Raw genomic sequence first — 21,275 nt, forward strand, 5'->3', positions numbered from 1 at the left:
CAAAGGGTTAAATAGATCGTTCTCTAATATAAAAATAAATCACTTGAGAGATTTATCTTTTAATCAATGTTTATATGAACATTTGAATTTATTATCATGAACCTTTGAATTTATTATCATGAACATTTGAATTTGTTATCCTAAACATTTGAATTTATTATCATGACCATTTATTATTTTCACTGTTTCGGTGATTCATTTCGTGCAAATCGTCGACCGTTTCGGCGATGAATGGAAAGGGTGCACTGTCTTGGCACCTTCGTTCGCGCTCGTCAAAGTTCACGACTGCTCGCAAGTTATAGTTAAGGATAACCTTTCGATTAGGAGAGAATACTAGAAAGCGATCACCGGCGCGTTTGCGATCGTCGCTGCGTTTCAATGCACCGTGAACGGGTCTGTTGGGGTCTCCGAGATTTCGTATCGCAGTAATGGGGTGCGATAACGGGGCGATAAATTCGCCGCGGTTTCCACTGTAAAATTAAGACGAAAAAAAAGAAGCGAGGCTTGTGCCGTGGATTCCGTCGAATAGAAAGAACTCTTTCATACGACTTCTATATTCTGCGCGCTTCGTTGATATCGATCATCCTAAGCGGCGGATCCAGCGTTTAGAATTCTTTTTCAATGTTTGGCTAATTGTATGCCAGGAATGATACTAAGTTGGTTTGTTGGTTATTTAAGTTTTGGTCAACTGTGTTTAGATAGTAGATTTTAGAGTTTCTTGAACATAATTTTGAAATATTTTTAGAGATGTTAGACGTTTTAATTTTAATTTTTTGATGTTCTAAATTTAAAGGAAATTTTGAATTCTGTCGTCGATATTTTATCATTAGAGCAAAGGCAGATATTTTATAAATATATTAATTCTCTTCAAATTGAGTTTTAACTCTCGCAAGCCTGTGTCAATTTTAATAATAATTCTTCAATCATCGACGATTAAATAAAATAAATTGTAACAACGATGAAGGAAACAAAAATCTTAATAACTAGACTGTGGATTTTTATGCAAACTACAATTGTGAAAAATAGCAAATAAATAAATAAAAATAGTGCAACTATATTATTAAATTCTTTTTAGGTCTTCACAATTTTATATATCATCTACTTGTGAAAAATGCATAAAATCGACAGCCCAGTAAAACGTCTCCAGCATATCCTCAAAAATCTGTTTCGAAAAATGGCTGGACATATCTTGTCCAATTAAAATTGCTTCGAATTGTTATATAAACATCGTCGATAGTACAGCTACGGTGATACTTCGTCCAAGAGTCGACAAGAAAGAAGTCGCAACAGCCGCGAAAGTGTTCGCGGCAAGAAAGTCGATTTGCATACCGCTGCAGGTAACAATACGATACGTGTCAGGCCCGGTAAGATTAAATATAGAACGATGCACTTATCAGCCGTGGCTCGTCACGAGTGTACCTCGTATAGAATTGACTTGGAATCTACGATCCTCCGAGACGTTCTCCGGGCTCGGAGTTTGCACGGGCACCCTCGTTCTCGACGTTTCCGGTGGCTGAGGGCTCGTGCTGTCCGCCCCCCAACTAGCTCCGCCGAATGTTGAGAGACTTCCCTCCATTTACGTTCCACGGTGGCGTGTGTCATTTAAGAACTACACTAATAACTCGTACGTGAACACATTAAGGTGGTTAACTGGAACGTCAGTCGGTGGTTAACCGGATCATCAGTCGGTGGTTAACTAGATCATCAGTCGATGGTTGTCCAGCAATTTAGCCGGTCACTATAATCCGCACTGCACTTTCGGCTTATCATTAAACGAAGAAACGAGGCCCGGCCGGACTCGCCGCGGCCGAATGATCGTGCCGGATTTTCAAGACGTGTCCGATCGATCGTTGGATCGTGTTTCAAGCAAACCACCGCCTCCGGTGCTCGACTTTGAAACGGTTTCGCGCTGTTCCCCGCGAAACGACCGGGATAGAGTGTCCCCCGGAGACAGTTTTTCTTCCGCGGTCTGAGGTGGATCGCTCGACGGTGAAAATTAGCGTTGACACGTGACCGGTTCCCCCTCGATCGATGGGGCCGCATGAGCGCGATTGCTTAACGTCCGTTCTCGAAAACACGCGGCAGCTGGAACCGCCTCGATATTCTGCGAAAGAAAACCACTGTTCTCGATCGGGTCGCGATTCCGGGGAACCGCGGACACGCGAAAAAACGCGCGCGCGACCGTTATCGAGCGGATAGACGAGGAAGCGGGTTCTACAACGGATTAAAAGTATTAATTCCGGCCCGCTCCCGAAAGTAATTTCCAGGCGAGCCTATTTATACGCCCTATAACCTGGATTTCGACCAAGAATACACCCCGATCCCGCCCGAACCAACCCTAAATCAATCCCCGGCCTCGTGTCCCGCGCGGCATCATCGGCGGGAAGCACGCGACAAATTTTGTATTCGACCTGGGACCCCGGCGGCGCTCGTCGATCACTTCCTCCTCGCCCTGGATAGTTCTACCCGCGCGGCGATAGCAATCGAAATAATCTACTGCGAGGGGAGCACGGACGCGGGACGCTCTTTCGGGCCGCGCGAAAATGCACGGGATTTGCGGCCGGTGGAATCTTCGGGTTTGCAACGCCTTAACAAATTTGCACCGCCACGACAAATTTATTTCGCCTCGACAAATTTGTACCGTTTCTTCGAACTTCCATTTCCTCAAAATTTCGACGTCGTACCAGGACGACACGTCGCGTCAAAAGTAATCGTAACCAGGTGACAGAAGTAGTTGCATCGAACGAAGTCTACTACTTCTTGACACATTCCGTGCCACGTGTGCCACTGGTGGTACACGCTTAAATAGCTATTGAATGCTTTAAAAAAATAGTTAGAATCTAAGAAATAATTTCCACCAAAAGAACAGATCCATAATAAGTCTGCTTCATAGTTATATCAACAATAATTGATAAACAAACGTAATATATTGATTTTTAACCCTTTGCGGTCTAGTGGCGGCTCCAAGGCGCCGCTAAAAATTATCATGCCGCGTTTTAAAATAATTTTTATGAAATTTACTTGTACTTAAAACATTGTTAAAATTTTTCAGGTTATACAAAATGGAAGCACCGTGAGTCTGGAGAAATATTACGAATTTCCGTATATTTTGACTCCGACTGCAAAGGGTTGAAGCTCCAATCGACCAAAAAATGAAGAGTCGACGAAATACAGCACGGCACGGAACGCGTTAAGAACACCGTTTTACAACCACTCTTTCCGCTCGCCGTAAACAGCGACGTTGCGCGAGGCTCTCGGCGATTTCGCGGATCTGCCGCGTGATAAAACGATTCGGCTAGCATCGAGAAAGACGGCGGCTAACGCATTCAACGCAGCTTTGGTTCCGCTGGGCGAATCTGTGTCGGCGGTTGCTGCGAAATTTCTGATAAAGTTCCGCGGCGCGTTTTATCAGCTAGAATCGCGGCGTGGCTCGCGCGACGCCGCGTCGGTGTCGACGCACACGCCGACGGGAATGAAAAAAATGCGAGAAGACTCTCTCGTGGGGAAAGGAGAGAAAGAGAAGAAATGCGGCTGCCGCTGCCGCTGCCGCTGCTGCTGCTGCTGCTGCTGCAGTGGCTCCCGTTGCCCTCTATTTTCGTTCTCAGCTCGGTAACGTGTGCCTATATCGCGCTGCGAGGGCGCTAAAGCGAGAGAGAGAGAGAGAGAGAGGCGGGAGGGTGCCGCTGCCGTTGGACGGAGCGAGAAAGAGGCGAGAGATTCAGGCTGCCAAACGGAGAGAGACGGGTGGAGGCCGAGCGAGAGATGGAAGGAGAGAGACGGAGATATAGAGATAGAGGAAGAGAGAGAAAGATAGAACGAGAAGGAGGGAGAAAGATAAAGAGAGAAAGATAGTGAGAGTGGTGGCGAGAGAAGGACGGACAGCTTGCGGTTCGCGTGTGTGCACCGCTCGCACAGGCCGGCCGAGCCGACTACTGTATTGGAGCGAAGAGGATTCGGTACGGCTCGGCTCTGTATATTGTGCTTCTCTCGTCCGACAACTCTAGCGCCACGAGTAGCGTCGAGGCGCTTGCACCATACGGTCGAACATTACATAACCGAGAACGATGAACCCAGAGTACAGTCACCCGACACGCTCGCATCTTTGACGTGCGTCATGCCGTTGCCTCGAGGAGAGTGCAGCGCCGGCCACTATACCCGGAACTCCCGAAATCGAAGTCGCTTTGTGCCACGCCGGTTCTCTCGCTTTGTCCGGCTCTGCGGCGGTACACCGTTGCTCCTGGCGTCTTTTACCTCGTCGCGCACCCGCGCTCGCACACATCACCCGCGTTCGCGCTCACTCTCTCTCTCGCGCTCGCGCGCTCGCGCGCGCGCGTGCACACACTCGCGAGGCGAACGTCTGCCGTGGTAAATACACGCGGGCCGAACGACGACAAAGCGACACCGTTTGCTAAATTGCGGAAACAGAGGTTTGCCCGGTTGCGTTCGATCCCGTCCGCTCGCAAAAGCCGCCCCCGCCGGACTCGCAAACCCCCGCCCCCCCCCTCCTCCTTCCCCCCCGCGCGGCCCCACCAGAGAGAACCCTTTGGACACCGTCCAAACCCGTCGTCGACACGGCGCGTCGGGGCTCGTCGTACCAGACGAACCAGCCGTGGATCCGCTCTACAAACCGAGACGAGTTTTTACGTCCGCCCCCGGCCGCGAACTAGGCGTAGTTTCGGACGCGGTATCGCGCCGGCCGATCGGGCGAACGTTTCCCGACGCGCGGCCGAAAACGATGCCCGGAGATTAGGCCGCGCCGACGGCGCAGTTATCGGAATCAGTCGGCCGGATCGCGAAACGCGCGCGTCGCGGAGCCTCGGGTTTTCTCGAGTGACCAGCGTCTAATTCCCCACCGGACGGAAATAGATAAACGCTCGCGAATTATTTTGCTAAATGTCAGCCACCGCGATCCTTTGTACGCCGCGGCGCGACAGGCTCGCCGTGATCCGCGGTGCGGACGGGCCAGCTGTGTTTTGGACGCGGGGATTCGACCCCCTGGCCGCGGGGCGAGGCGACGGAATCCTGTCGAAAATCGACGAACTTTTTGATTCACGCTGACGCTGTAATATCATAAATTCAGGAAAAATATGGAGACTGTAGCACGGACTTTTAATTTCCTCCATTTATCTAAAATTGAAAGTAACCTGACGAAACTTTGATTTGCAGAATTGTATTATTTATAGTGTGATTTTTAAGTATATTACCATATTTTTCTCTATTTCTTAATACGCTATTTGACGTAAATTCGATTACAGAATTTTCCTATCGCATCAGGATTTTGGAAAAACCGTACTAAATGAAAAAGATAATGAAATCGTGATCATTTTGTTGAAACGATTCGATAATCCGCTAATATTTTATCAAAGTCTCCAACTGATAGATGTATTTAACGACCGGATTTTAAATCAGTGTGTCGTAATCTACAGGAAACGATTTATAACACGTCGTTAAAAAGATATAACACGCTACTAGATAAATAAAACACTTTGTCGGATTCGATTCAAGTTTGACAGGAGTTTTCGAGCTATGAAAAATGTTCGTACCATATTTTTTTCTCAATGCTTGATATAAAAGTTATCATCGTTCCGACGCGGTTTCCATCGCGAGTTCTTTGATTTTGACACGCGGCCGTCGGCGTCGCCCCACCGCTCGTCGCTCCGGGGTCAAATGACGTCAGTGAAAGAGAAGGCGACTATCTCGGCTTGTTATCCTGTCCGCAGGACGCTGGCCCGCGGGGCAATCTGCGCGCGATTTTAATAGAGACGATACCAAAGGAGAGTAGAGAAAAAGGGGGAGCCGGACCCGTTCCTCTATAAATCAGAGATACTTTGTCGCATTGTTCCTTATCGACTCCTCGTTCCGAGCTCGATGCTGGAGGAGATTCGCGAGCGAGCGCGCGCGCGCGCGCGGCGGATAAATAAATCGAGCCGGACAGGGAAAAGATACCGCTACCTACGAACCCGGCCGAGTCGAAACCAGTTAATCACGCGGACACCGTAACTCCTCTCGAGCGGCTGCGTCGAAGATTTTCAAGAAGACGGAGAGAGAGAGAGAGAGAGAGAGAGACAGGAAGCGCGGCGAAGCAAATGGAAAGAGGCGAAACGGCGCGGCGCATCCGGAACTGTCGAAACCCGTGGTGCTCCGGCACGGCCGGCTGAAAATTTTAGGACGCGAATCTGCGAGCAGCACGGCGCCCGCCTAACACATCCGGAAATAACGAAATCTGAACTACTTCCTTGTGCCGTTCTCTTTCCGGCTCGTCTTTCTCTCTTTCTGTTCCGGCGGTCGCCGCTCGCGGGCTGCGCCCTCCCGAGATAACTGGGAAGCGCGAACGGGAGAGAAGGACTTCTAAAGGCGACGGACGGAGAGAAACGGAGGCCGGCCCGTCGTCGGATTTTACGGCGGAAATGAGAGAATCGGAACACGTGAAGTGGCCGTGTCTGAAGAAGCCGTAATGTATGTCTATCAACAACAACCCCGGGCTCAGAAAACTTTCTAATTTCGGAGACTTCGATGCTGCCTGAAACTCGAGACGGGCGAGCCCTCCGTGAACCGAGACTGGCTCCTCTCTCTCTCTCTCTCTCTCTCTCTCTCTCTGTTTACATCGGCGAAAATCGGGGGGTAAAGATAGCGGGCGCGATACGCGCCGGATTAAAACTTTCGAGCCGATCGCTCGGCACCGATAATGCTGGCTAGAAGCGATGCTAATGCCGGCTTTTGCTATCTAATAAACGACTCGGATCTACTACGCCGCCGGCTATCGTCGCCTTGCCGCGCACATACACGCCCGCCACCGTGACTCCCCTCTCCCCTCGCCCGGTGTTTCCACGATCAGTCAAGGTTCGCTCGAAAAGTAAAAGCTGCCGCGGCTACCGTCGTCGCCGGCCGCGCTTGCCGTCGCGAGGACGAACCGAAAGTTCGCGTGGCCGCGCGTGCGATTTACGCAGAATTCAGTAGAAAGTGGTGTCGGCCTGCGGGACGGCAGACGCGATCTCGCGCGTCCCTGCATAAAAATTGGGCACGCATGCGGCTCTGGACGTCGGCGGCGCGCCGCGGAATACCAATCGGGTGAAACCTAGCGACCGCGACAAAGCGAAATAAGAAACGCGGCGCGGGCAACGTGTCGACACACACACAGACACACACATACACACGGTCCCCATAAGCGTAATACCCAATTGTCGGAGCGCGGCTGGTACACGGCAACTCCGTCTATCGCATCATCTGTCGTTTAATGTCGACGGAGGGAGCAGAACTCGTCTTCCCCGCGCGCGCGTCACCTATTACACGAACGGCACCGTCGACTTTCGTGCGCGGACCCGCTAATGGGTTTCGCAATATCCTTTTAGACCCGGGACCAGCGAGATCAAAGATCCTTGCGACCGATGTGGACCTCGTAGGCGGTCGTCGAACGGTGATGCAATACGACTTGGTCACCTTGGCTGATGCCTTCGGCCCTTTTCGGTTTCGCGTGGATGACTAGGAGAGATCTACGAATTGGAAACTGGACGGTAGAATAAACTGGTAGCTTGATGCATGCATCGGTTCAGATGACAGAGATGGGCGAGAGTTCGGGCGGAGGTGCGAGAGAAGTTCGAGACCGAACGTCAACTTTGGCGGTGTTTTACGATCGGCGAGCGGCTCTGGCGCCGGAAGAGGGGAGGGGAGGGGGGGGGTGATCGGTCGCAGCGTGTCCCGATGGGACCAGGTCGCGGACGGTTCACAAATAGCCGATGGTTTTCACCGTGACAACAGAGCGAGAGTCTTCTCTCGCGCGCCGCGAGTTGGACGCGCGTTGGTCGCGCGTGCACGCGAATCGTCGCGGAACGGCCGCGCAAGCGCCGCATGCAAAACAAACTCTACACGCAGAGGCGTGCACACGGACGGATGCACGCGCGCACCGGGCCAGCGGTCGCGAGGCGGCTCGCTCGTTCGCGGCCGCACACAGAGACGCGGGTCGATCACAGACACACACACTCGCGCGTAGGAGAGAGAAAGAGAGGAGAGAGAGAGAGAGAGAGACACACAGAGAAACGGGAAGAGGTCGCGTGTTTTCCACCTGGAGCCTTTCCAGCGACGATGATCACTTTGTTGGCTGCACTTAACACGCACGAACGACACGCGGAATGCGGCACCGTACTCGCGCGTTCGGTAACACGTTCACAGCACCGTCCCGGCCGCGTTCATCCTCGGTGGACCAACCGGCGACCGCACGACAGAGTCCCGTCCGCGACGAATTCCGGGACGAGCGAGCGCAGGCCCCGGCGCGTTGCTCGAAGCGAGGTGACAACGAGTCGACTGCTGGAACAACAGTCTCGCCCGGAGACGGAGAAAGGGGAGAAAGGAGAATGGACTGGGCCCGGAGAAAGAAACGAAGAGGGCCAAACGAGGAAAATGCTGGTACACACGCGCGCCGGAGAAACGACGGAGGCGAACGTACTCCTCGGCTGAGCCGGACCACTGGCACGCACGCACGCACGCACGCAGGCACGCATGCATGCACGCACGCACGCACGCGCGCATGCACGCACACGTGTAGGCCCGCGCGCACACGTGTAGGCCCGCGCACACACGCGCGCACCCGCCGAGCCACGATGCCTCCACGTTTCCTTCCTCCGCGGCAATTTCGGGAGCCTCTCACACGCACATACACACTCGCTCGCACACACGCGCGCACGATACAGAGAGAGAGAGAGAGAGAGAGAGGTGGATCCGATCCGCCGTCCGGGACGCGGACCGAGCCCGACACACGCGGTAACGTACGCGTTCCGTTCCGTTCGTACTAGCTGCGCGCACGTCACGCGATACCGCTTCCTGCTCTCGGGCCCGATGCCTCGGGAAAACTCGCGGAAACTCTGCGACGCGCGCTCGTGAATATTTTCGGGGGTTTGATGAACCGCCCGCCGCGTTCAAACGCGAGTCATCGGGAAAGAAAGGAGAGGGCCGACACGGGTCAGAGAGAGAGAGAACGGGACGAACGGCAGATAACGAGCGGAGGGAGGAGGAAGGAGACGTAGAAAAGAAACAAAGAAAAGGGGAGGGGGAGAGCGATATAACGACAGAGATAGAAAAAATGGAGGGGGAAGGAGCGGGAGTGAACAGAGGAAAAAAAAGAACCGAAGCCAGATAGTTGGGGAAGAGTGAGCGAGAAAGAGAGAGGGAGCGAGAGAGAGAGAGAGAGAAAGGAAGACGGAAACAGAAAAAAGGGGGAGGGGATCGGGAACAGAGAAGGAATGCTAGACGGGAGTGAAACGGAGAGAGGTGTTTTTCGGGGACCGGCGTTAGCGGGTTGGCATCTCACAATATGTCAGAACCCCCCCGCGCTCCCCCCCGTCATAGAATGACGCTGCGTCGGGTCACTGAACTGTGCGCGCCTCCGCCGATGATGGCCGAGTGCCTCACCCTTCGCTCTCCCCACCCGGCCGTTTTGTCGGCGCCCCTCCACCCTCGCAGGCCGAGGATCGCCGAGCGGCGGCGAGCGGGGCCGAGCGACGGAGCCGAGTAATTATCACTTGGCGTGGAGGGCCGACGGGCCGCGGAAACGGCCGAACGGTGTCACGAACGCGTTTCGGCGCGCTTTCCGATCTTGGTCTCTCGCGTTCGCGACGCGTCGCGTCGCCTCGCGTCGCCACCAATGCCGCGTTAACTTTATTAGTGGCGGCTCGTTAAGGGCACCGGCTCCTAAATACACGTGCGTATCGTGTTTCCCCCTCGGCCGATGTTCGGAAACCGCGGCCCCGGAAAGTTTGTCTTTCGGGGATGACCGTCCTTGCCGACTCCGCCGCCGCGACTAATTAAAGAACCACGAGGATGGTTTCCCGTTTGTTGCCGCTCCATTTTACGACTACGGGGCTCTGATTGAGCCGAAAGACGGATAATGGAATTAGAGGGACGGTGCTCGACAAGAGAGTGGCGTCTTTACGAGCGGTTCTCTCCTCCAATTAACGACCGTCAGCCGGCGTTTTTATCGCCGGTGCAATCCGGAACGTTAGGCGCCGGGGGTTACACCGTTGCTTTTATGGGCATGCTTCCGCGTTTATCGAGAGTCACAACCGAAATAACGCGGGGCGGATTCTATATTTATTGGCCGATGGTAACGCGATACTTTGATGGACCGACGAATTTAGGGTTCGCCCCTGTAGTTTCCCGTCCGGGGATCGTCGCGGGCCCGGCGACGCGGAAATCGCGGCGATCGTCGCAGCTTCGGCGACCGGCCCCGGCCGTCCCGCGGATGCGTCGCAACCGCTTGCGTTTCGCAACCGCCTCTCTTTCCGAGCGGACTATTGCATCTTGACCGGCGCTGGATTGCTACACGGCGCGTAACAATCGGTTTGAATTTATATTCAGTGTTAATGCGATTCTACGATCGGCGTACGCTTTAGGCATTTGTGCCAAGGTCACTTTCGTTTTTGTCCCGCGCATAATGCACTTAATGCAACACTCGCAGCGACGCCGATCATTGAAGGGCTTTCGATCAGCCGGTTTTTCCGATTAGCTTCGCAATCGCGGATCGCGTCTGGCTAGCAGCACCACGCGGCGCTCCGACGCAAGCCAACAACCAGGCAATCACATTTTTCCAATTAACCGACAAAAATGTCCGCGCGACGTTTCCATTTGTTCTTAGATCCCCCGTTGATATTACCATCACGCAACGGCGACGTCCTTCGACGCCCCTCTCTCCCGCCCGAACGATGCCGCACATGTATTTTCCAGAAACCTCATCCTACGTTTGGCCCTCCCGGCATGAATTTCCAAGCCATAGCCTCTCTCTCTCTCTCTCTCTCTCTCTCTCTCGCTTTTTCTCTCTTTCTCTCCTACGACGCGATCCCGCCGTTATTTTTTCGACACTCTCCCTCTCCCGCCGATCGTTCCACGATTTCCGTGGCCGTTGCTCGGCCCCCGTTGCCCCCGCGGGGCCCACCTATTTCCAAATAACTCCTTTAGAGGTTCGTTCTTTCTCTTGAACACGCGCGCGCCTCTCCCCACCAGGCTTCCCCCCCACCCGTCGACGAGCCCCGATCCCCCGTCCCCGTCGGTCGCGCACAGGCTCGCAGCTCTCGCCCCACCGTGTTATTGTCTCTGCCCCGGCGAGCCGCGGGCATCGCTTCCTCTCACTTCAAGCCGTTCCCTCGGTCGTCCTCCCCCCTCCTCCTCCTTCTCCTCCTCCTCCTCCCCCTCCCATGTCCCTTTCGCTCCTTCTCTCGTTTATTGCATAACCGTGCACGAGGTTGCCAACCTGCACCGCGTAATACTCTATAAATACGTTTCGCAAATAAATAATCGCCCCGGCGATATGTCTCCTCGCCGTCGTTCCAGTGGTTCGCGCGCGCGCTCGCGCTCGCGCGTTCGACGGCGACACGGCCGCGTCGCTCGCCGCGCTGGAATTTACACGATGAAATGGCCCGATAGCCGGGACCGATAAGCGTCACACAACCACGATAAGCGGACCCGGGGACGGGGAACGCGCGCGTTTCCACTCGTGCGCGTACCTCGGCCGGAGAGGACGGCCGGGATGCGTGCACGCATCCGACCGACGATCCTCTTCGCCTTTAACCGTCGTCGTCGTCGTCGCGCGAGATCCGCTCGTCGAACGTAAAACACCGCGAGAAATCGCCCGTTCGACGCTGCCGCTGTTCTCGTTGCACGATGGCAGCGGTATTCGGAGACGAGGCTGATCGATACTCTCTCGCGTTATGTAATTTCGGCCCGGTGTTTCCTTCTCTTGACACCCTCTAATGAGACGCCGCGCGGTCGCGCGCCGTCTTTGTTTCACCGGCGGGGGCCGGGCTTGGAAAAGAATGGGGGGCACGGTAAAATATAATTCGCGTGATAAATTAATTAGCAGACGGCCGAGGTGAAACGGAGCACCAGGGACAATGCGTTCGGAAAAGTTAGCGCAACCCAGTTAGCTCTGTTTGCCATTGAACCGGCCTGCATCGCTATGGTATGCGCAAAAATTCGGCATCGAATGGCGGCGCGTGATCTTAGGGGTAAATCGAATGATTTTTTTGCTGAAATTTTAAGACCGTCTAGATTAGAAATAAATCGAGAAAGAGTTGAAAGCTGGGTGGAGAATGTAGGATGGTGGATCGTTCACACAGTTATACGTTGAATAAGTTGATAAATAATAGCATAAATCAACCAAAGCATTATTATAACAATTTGCTCTCTGAGGCACCACTAAAATTGTTCCATCACGTTTCAAGATAACTTTTATACCAGCAAAGTTTTGATTAAAAAAATTGTTAAGTAGCGAAACTGCTGGCAGGAGTCACAAGAATCAATTGCGTGTGCATAAAACTGCTCGTTGTTACATAGAATAGAAACACTATAAGCTAAGAAAATTACTTCAATTGTTTCGAGTGCAGAGCATTAACACTGTTTACGAAATACTTTAAAAAGACAATCACGAACTAAAGATGTTAATCGTAAACAAAATTGATAAAAACTGACAAGTGAAATTACCAATAATCTTAAATATAGGGAGACTTGTTTTATATCAACAGATGCACTACGAATGCAATTCATTATATTTTAGAAACGGATTAAAAGATAAATTCGACGATTTCGCTCGACTCGAAGGTATTTTCGAGAATCGTTCGCGGCGCGCAGGCCCCGGGATGATTGTTGCCCGCCGAAAAGTTCCGCACGAAAGCCGGCGTCGTGTGTTGCATAACGGGAATCATTGAGGGGCCCCCTTCGCGATGCAAACTTGTTTCAGTTTCGTTCCTTTTACTCGGCGCGGCGATACGAAGGGGGTAATTCGGCGTCGGTTCTCGGGGGGAGGGCCGCAGAGGAGGAACACGGCGCGCCTTTTAGCGTGGCGCTCGATGCCCGTTTATGTACCGGTCGAAGGCCGTGCCATAAATGGTGAAAAATCGGCGGACCGACGCGCGGCGCGAGAGTTGAACTCGGCAATCGCGAAGGATGAGCCGCGACGCGGAGCCAATCCCGAGCACGGTTCTGATCAGCTGTCCGGGGTAAATTTACACCAGGTGAATCAGAACCGTTCCCCGTAAGAAGCCGGTCCCGCGGCGCGCGGTTCTCTCGGCGCGCGCGCGCGAAGCGGACGAAGCGGCCGCGACGATGTCGAAACATCGCCTTCGATCGGCCGTAACTCCGTAAAGCCCCGAGACTCGGCACAAATTACTCCCGGCCCGAAGTTGATGTTTATTTCCATGACACTTAGGAACTCGCCGCAAAGTTTGCCGTCCCGCCCCCCCTATCCCTGCCCCTCCTCCTCCTCGCGCGGCTCCCCTCTCCACGCGGAATGATGTCAGACATCCCTAGCGAGGAAACGAGTGACAGCACCAATTCGCGCTGTCCTCCGCGATACGCTCCAGCGGAGAGCCAATCGTCCGAGCGTATCTCGCCGGTCCAACGACGAGACAATTCATTTTCGGACAATTCTTGAACCCTTTAGTTCTAATTTTAATTCGGTACGACATTAAAAAAAAAAAAAAAACAATCCGTCTCACTGTGTACACCGGTGTCACTGGGGTCACAATAAAAGCAACAATTTTATGTCGCCGCATAAAAATATCAAGCGCGTATTTATCCAGATTTTTATCTTAACACATATATGTGGGCGATAATACTTTATTGGATAAATTCCCCATGGATGTATCTTTGTAATTTCAATAATCGTAAATTGAAGAATTTGCGACGTGTCGGAGTGACGCGTTTTATTTTTCGGCTCTCGGTTTTGGTTACCGTGACACTTTACGTAACATATTCGTTGTGTTTACATCAGATTTAATGCATTTATGGTAAAAAGGAATAATTTAAATACGAAATCGTGAAAGACGTACGAAGAATTTAAAGTTAATAGGATTATCAGCAGAAGCTATTTGTTTCCAGTTAATTTCTGTTTCTTGCGAAAGATGTGGGAGACTTTTATTTTGTGCAAAGATTGCAGTGTAGCTTTAGCACAAAATGTATAAAATCCGCGAACTAAAAATTCCAGCGACTTAAACACTTTTCAAAGAAATTGTAACAATTACCTAGTTAAAAGTACTGATTCTACATATAAATATATATATTTAATTGGTCAATCCACAACTGTTACAACATCCTACATTGCACCAGTCTCCAAAGCCGGACTTTATCACCGCGTCGCACGCCGGACATTCAATTCGATCGGTAAGCAGGAACGCGTATAATAAACCGGCGGTCTCGTTGTTCCCACCTCGCAGCACGGCGCGATTTGCATAGCATAATTGTCGGAAAGAATCGGTAACAGGGCCGACGGGGCGCAATCCTACCACCGTGGCAGAGGCCCCCGGAATCGTTGTTTAATCCGCGGTGCATCTGAGGCAACATCTCGCGACCCTTCCAAGTCGCTCCGCAGACAATAACAGTGTTACGTAACCGGTGACTTAATCCGACGGCGTTTTAAAGGGTGACGCGGCGAACCGCCGTATCCCCGTCGTACCAGCGATAATTGTTCGCGCGTTGGTTCGACGGGACGCGCACCTGCCGGTTGGCCGCCGCGAAATTTCGCGCACCGTGCGCCGGCCATTTTCGCCGGGACACCACCGGTTGTCGCGAATCGGGCGCGTCGCCGCGACCGTTGTAACCGGAGACCGGGGCCCCGCTGCACTTCGTCCGAATATCTTTTTATTGCGTTTCCTCTCTGGTACGCGCGCGGCCTCGCAGACAGGCCGCGCGCGCGTTGCGTGCAGCCGCTGAAGCGAGCGGGAGCGCGCGCGCGTTTGTCGTCGGTAGTCGCGCAGCGGCGTGAATCTCGGAATGAATGTAGGTCAGGCTATAGAATAATCAGCATGGAGGTAGGTTCTTATGAACCTACCCGGTGCAAGCGTTCCGCGCGCTTTTAATATTTTTCGCTCCTTTCTTCGCCCTTCTTTGACTCGCCGCGCACATTCGCGGAACTACCAAAGCGTGGCAGACTCGCCGCGGTTCTTTTTTTTTCCTCTTTCTTCTCTCTCCCTGTCTCTCTCTCGCTCTCTCTCCTTTCCAGCGAACGACCGACGCTTGGAAAGCACGATTAGCAGCGGATCGTCCGGCCGCAACGCGCAAGATTCTATCTAGGTTACCGATACACACCGTTTCGCTATCGTGTCTCTTATCGTTCGCAGAGAAAATATTGTGTCTGACGCTGCAAAAATCGCGCTACCTTTTCTCGGAACGATGGAACATCGACGAGCCACGGATCGGACCGTGCAGGGCACGGACAAGATAACGCGGACGTCTATGCTCGTTGGGTACCTATGGATCGGTAGCCATGAAATTGCGAGCCATGTTCGACGGCGCTGGGAAGCCATTTTGTAACGTCAACGTGGAAACCGCGATACGGCGACTTTCGTAGAATGATTCTATTCCCTTGGAGGATCGGTGCTCTGTATCGATATCTCTCGACGATGCTTCAAATTTGAGTAATTTTGATCCGGCGAACCGACTGCTAACCGTAAGTAGCGATTCAACGGAAACGCACTACTACAGCCGCGCGCGAGTTAATCATCCGGCGAGCTGAAATGTCTGGAGACTGCAGTGGAGCATAGTGTGGTCGTATTCAGGGTCCCCTAGACAACGATAACCACCATTAAAACCGCTCCATTTGTTATGGCACGAAGCAGCGCGACGCCAGCACCGGGCACACGAATCCGGGAGCCGGTCCCCCGCCGCCTACGCCCGTGCATTTCTGGCTAAAGATACACGACGCGAAATATAGAACGGTGATCTCCGGAAATAAGGAGCGGATTACGTAGCGGCGGCAGACGCGATGCAGATTTCATCGGCAGCTAGACGCTCGAAGCTTCCGAAGCGATCGCGGTCGTTCGACGCCTACGGGTTCCGTAGTCGGCCGCCGAAACGACGATTTCGATGATCTCCGGAAATAAGGAGACGACGAGCCGCGGATTCGATCGGCGTGGCACAGGTCGAACGGTGGTAGTCGTCGTCGCTCGACGGAATGGTAACCGCCCACGCGGCGATCCACCCATCGCCTACGAGCCGCGCCGGCCGTGCAGGCTGAATCTGCCGCGACCGGTACGAAACTCGAGGATGACCGATCTCTCGTGAATGATTACGTAACGGTGTGACGCGCGGCGGGGAACGGCGGGGAGCAGGGGCGAGCAGAGCGGCCCTTGGGGCCACGTAGTGCGCAACTGCGAAGGAGTCCCGCTCGGCCGCAGACAAGAATGACCGTTACAGTTTCCTTAAGCGAATTCAGATGTAGCAACGCTTGCGACATTGCCACGCCGCGCGGCCTGCACACCGCGAGCGCGGGGGTCTCCGCCGGAGAGAGAAAGAGAGAGAGAGAGAGAGAGAGAGCGCGCGGAGAGGAGCGGCCGATCGATGGCCAACCGGTGCCAAGATCGTCCGAAAAGATTTTTGAATTCGGGCCGCGCCGGGCCGGACGTGAATAGCTCGGAAACGCATCGGCCGATTCACTCGGGCTAAACATTGTCTTCCGTTTCTCGCGGCCATTCATTATGTATTTTCGTCGAGCGCGCGCGCGCGCGCGCGGGCGCTCTCCCGACCAGGAACGAGCGAGCGAGCGAGCGAGCGCGGACACGGACGAGCCTCTCCGTGCGTTCTCTCTGCTGCGGACGCGTACATCACGGATAAATTGTGGCCCGTTACGCGCGGATTTATCGCGTCAGTTACGGCGGCGCACCGGTCGCTGATACCGGAGCTGATTTGCATCTCGTTTGCCGGCGAGCGGACCCGGCGAACGACGACGCTGCGGCGTCTCTCTCGCGGCGACGCTCGATAACTCGTCAACTCGAGAGAAGACGTCGCCCGCCCCGGCGACGCTGACGGCGACTTTTCATCAATACCGGCCCGATGCCGGTAGTTTCTAGGCAGTTTCAACCGTAAGAATCGATCGACGTGTATTTCCTGCCTCGGGAACCGCTGCACGCGGCCCGCAACGCCGCGCTCTGCGGCCGCCGGCGAACGATCCGCGAAACACGCCGCTGGAAACTCGCCGAGCAACGCGTGTCGCGCGAAACCGATACGCGGACTCTACGCCGACGAAATTATTATTTCTCTGTTCGAGCCTGTACGGTGTGTAATGTCTGCGCGATGAACGCGAATCGGGTTTTGCGCGTTCATGGGGAAATTGATGGTGGGAATTCACGCGTTGTTGACCTAATAGCCACCTTTTAATAGCGAGAAACGCCAGGTGGGTGTTTCAGGTATTGCGCAGTCCGTGTTACGATCTTACATCAGCTGACGAATAATGAACTACGGGGAATAGAGACTTTTTAAATAGCGCGCATACCATGAATATCTTTGTCGTTTCATGTAGTACAGAATTTGGTAAATGAAATTCTTTTTAAGTAGTGACTGCGTATGGAAATAGCATTTCAAGTATTTTTAACAACAAAATATCCAACTACTATTTCAAGAAAAGTTTGTTTATCGAATTCTGTATTACCTGAAGAGATAAATATATTTATAGAGAGAGATCGGTGTTTCCTGTAGTGACACTCGGTTAGTAATGTGTCAGTCCTACAATTGGCCAGAAATAAGTTTCTCCGCATCAAAATAGTCGTAACCGAGTCTTTTCACTCGGATCAACCAACAAGAGTTATTATACATGACAGAATGAGTAGAAAAGCATTAATAACATTCTTTGATTCGACGCTTCGTTTTCGAGACAAACGAGTTCGAAGATTTGTCAAGACGCGTGCCAGTATTAAGGAGAAGTAGATCCGCTGTGCCATGATCAGACGCGCCAGCCGATTCTCCTTCGACAGCGCGCTGCGACGAATCTTCCAACACGATTATCTCGGAAACGATACGCGAAGCGAAAAAATGTTGCTCATTCAGTTGTACTAATTTTTATACGATCTATCTTGGATCATTCTTTAAATATTGCGAGATTCAAGAATATGTAATAAAAACTGAATAAATGAAGTATATTAAAAGTAGGACGATTAAAAGCGTTCTAGAACGTTAATAATACATTATTCTTAATCTAGTAAAGGTACCAAGGAAAGAAATAAACTATTGCATAATTTTCTGCAACCGAGCTAACAATTCGATCAACTGTAGCTTAATAAATCGAGCGCCGGGTCAGTTAAATGTGGGCGCCGTTAATTTCAGACCAATTTTGAAAATTCCTTTTTATTGCAATATGTTTGAACAAACTGAAATCAAGTAGAATGTCTCGGATTCAGAAGAGTTCTAATGCCACTCCTTATGATAAATATTATCTTTCTAGCTTCGCTTTAATTAATTAAATTGCTTTAACTATATGGCGATTTTAGGGGCTGATTATTTCCTCGCCAAACGCGTTAAAATCGCTCAACTATTTTTCCGATTTAAATCGGTTTGCCGTATTATAACCGGCTGTTATAATTTCCTCTCCCCCTCTAACGAGACCAAGTTAAAAGGTATCGTATCGGTTCCGCCGGTTTTTCCGTCCTACAGAATAATAAAAATACGTTGCTGACGGACTCGGTGGCGTTTGCGTCGGTGCTCGGCAGCGACACCTACGATTCGAAAAGCCGAGCGGTCCAAAATGGAGCCGGCGCGGCGCGGCGCGGTGGTCGGGTACGTTTCGCAGTGGCCGTCCTCCAGACGATGCTATCTGCCGGTGTTACCGAGCCCGAGCCGGCGCGCTTCGATTTTCCAAACGCCCCGGCCCGCGTGTGCATGTCTCTACGAGGGTCTCTTATCCTATAAGCGGCAACTAATAGCCGCGCTATATCTTGCGGCGTCGATTCGATCGCGAGTTAACGTCCGTTACCGGTGCACACGTCGGGTTAACGTGAACGGGTAACCGTACGGCCGCGGCGGCGTTCCTCCGCCGACCCTCTCCGGTCGCCTCGCTTTCAACATGTTTCTACCGGGGGGGCTGCGGTACGTGTGCGCTACAACGGTAGCACACGGCCGAGAGAGCCAGCCAACGAAAAGCCCCCGGACAGTTTCTCTCGTGCGAGAGAAAAGTCAACGTTTTTCCAGCGGTCAATACGGGAATCTAACTGGCGACCGGGTGTCGGAAGGTTAGTAACTTGGTCAACGGTGAACGACCGAGGGAGGCAACTGCGCATGCGCCAGTACGCCGGTGACCCAGATGCGCGCAACGTGATTGCCGTTCGGCCGTTCTCGCCGATTCTCGGCGACCCTCGGGGCCTCTCGCGGTCGCCTCGCGGTTGACCTACATCGCTGCTACTCGCGGCACTCGCCACCGCTCGCGCGCCGTTCGCGCCACTCGCTCTTTCTCTCCCTCTCTCTCTCTCTCTTACTCTCTTTTTCTCTAGTGTTCTCCTCTCTTTTCCTTTTTCCTTCTCTCTCTCTCTCTCTCTCTGTTTCTCCGGCTGTTTCGCTCTTCCTCTCTCTTTTTCTCCGACTGTTTCTCCGTCTCCCTTTTTCAACTGTTTCTCTCTCTCTCTCTCTCCTTCTCTCTCTTTCCATCTATCTTTCGCTGTTTCTCTGCGCGATAGGTCGATGCGCTTCTACTTTGCACCATGACGGTTCCCTTTTGAGAATCCCGCGAGAATTGGGCATGGTTAGATAATGACGACGGGTGTTAATTTGATGGAGATTGAGCGGACGAGAGCTGGATCGTTAATTAGAAAATGCATTCTTCGGTATTTCAAAGCCGCCGCGGGAAGATCGATTTTTTTCTCCGGTTCTCGTACTGCGCGGCTCTGTAACTATTTTATTACGTGGACGTATCGCTATTCTATTATACTGTTGTAATAGTATTTTATGTCACAGTTTTGTTACCACGTCGTGGTACTGTTTCACTGTAAAACTCTATCGTTATTTTATTATATAGTGTTAATATTATTTTGCGATATAGTTGTGTCATTATTTCATTATATAATTGTATCGCTATTTTATTATTAAGAGTTAAGACTATTTTACGATATAGTTGTGTCGTTATTTTACGATACAGTTCTATCGCCATTTTATTATATATTTATATCACCATTTCGTTATACAGTTACATCGTCACTTTATCATACAATTGCACCACCATTTTATTTCACACTTTTACCATCATTTTATCATACAGTTGCATCACCATTTCATTATACAGCTATATCCTAATTTAAATATATATTACTATCACTATTTTATTACACATTACCATCACTATATTTCACCACATAATTCTAAGACCATTTTATTACACGGTATATTACTAAACCCAACGTTAAATGTCCAGTCTCGAATTTTTATTTTACAGCGTTATTAGTGGCACGATCGCCGTGGCGGTAATTCTACATGTAGAAATGGGTCGGAAAAAAGGAACAACAAGTTTCACCGGTGAACGATGGCTCGTTTTCGAAACAATCGAGCTCGAAAATTCACGCGAAGCCGCGTGCTATCGAGGAGGTATCGCCTGACGCGTCTGATCATGACCTACCGGCTCTACTTCACGTTTTAGAGCACGCGAACCTGGCCGATTTTCAACCTCGTTTATCTCGTAAACGGAGGCCTGAACAAAAAAATGTTGCCCTTTGTTTCCGACTCGTTTTTGTACGTAGAATCACCAGGCATTCATTGATAACATGATCTTTATATACGTCCTGAGTACTAGTATTATTATTTCCACTAGAAAATGGACGTTCATCGAGTCGAATAAAAATGTATTTCTTCCTCTTTTTCAGCCGCACCGACGAAGGCTCTTTCACAAGAAATTGTTTAATATATTATCCAACACGGCGAAAGGTATAATTAAATTCAATCTTGTCGCGAAGGAGCTCGCGCGAAACGCTCTAAGCGCGCGATCGTTTTAGTATTAATAAATTCAATAGGCTCCAGCAGTATTCGTCTAATGCCCGTTTTATTGCCAGTCGCATTACGCGTCGTTACCAGTCATCTCTCTATCATAAACGCATAAAATTCGCCGTCTGGAAAAATCAATTGGCAGCACGCTGCTGCGTTCGGCCCGTTTACGGGAACGCGCGCCGTCAGCATCCTGTTCGCGGCTCGAATTTCGTCGCGGAAACACGGCGCACCCGTGGCCCGCCGAACGTGTCCCGACCCTCCGATGTCGCTCTCGGATGCGGCTCGATGGCGGCTGAGTAGTCTGCGAGGACAGCCAATTAGAAAATGTATGCTTGTAACTTTGAGGCGGGCTGAAGGGGGGCCCCACTCGGGGCGAATTGGCGCGACGATGAAAATTTGATCCGGTTTGTATCGTCCGCCGTTTGACGGCGGCGAACCGCCCGGCGAAACCCCGCTCCGCTTTAATTAAGTGATTGCTTAGTCAAACAGCTTTTTAATTCGCGAATTTATGGCCCGCGGGCCGGGACGAGGCCGGCGGGTGGGGGGTAGCCGACGCGGAA

The 21,275-nt window shown here is 51.9% G+C and overlaps 1 protein-coding gene across 7 annotated transcripts in view; it reads right to left on the reverse strand.

Moving 5' to 3' along the window:
* Hr3 (nuclear hormone receptor 3 ROR-beta) overlaps nucleotides 1-21,275 on the reverse strand; it is a 177,630-nt gene that overhangs the window by 28,207 nt on the left and 128,148 nt on the right. The window lies entirely within an intron of this gene.

This window comes from Augochlora pura, chromosome 10, assembly GCF_028453695.1.
Source record: "Augochlora pura isolate Apur16 chromosome 10, APUR_v2.2.1, whole genome shotgun sequence".
In the NCBI taxonomy this organism is placed as follows: Eukaryota; Metazoa; Arthropoda; class Insecta; order Hymenoptera; family Halictidae; genus Augochlora; species Augochlora pura.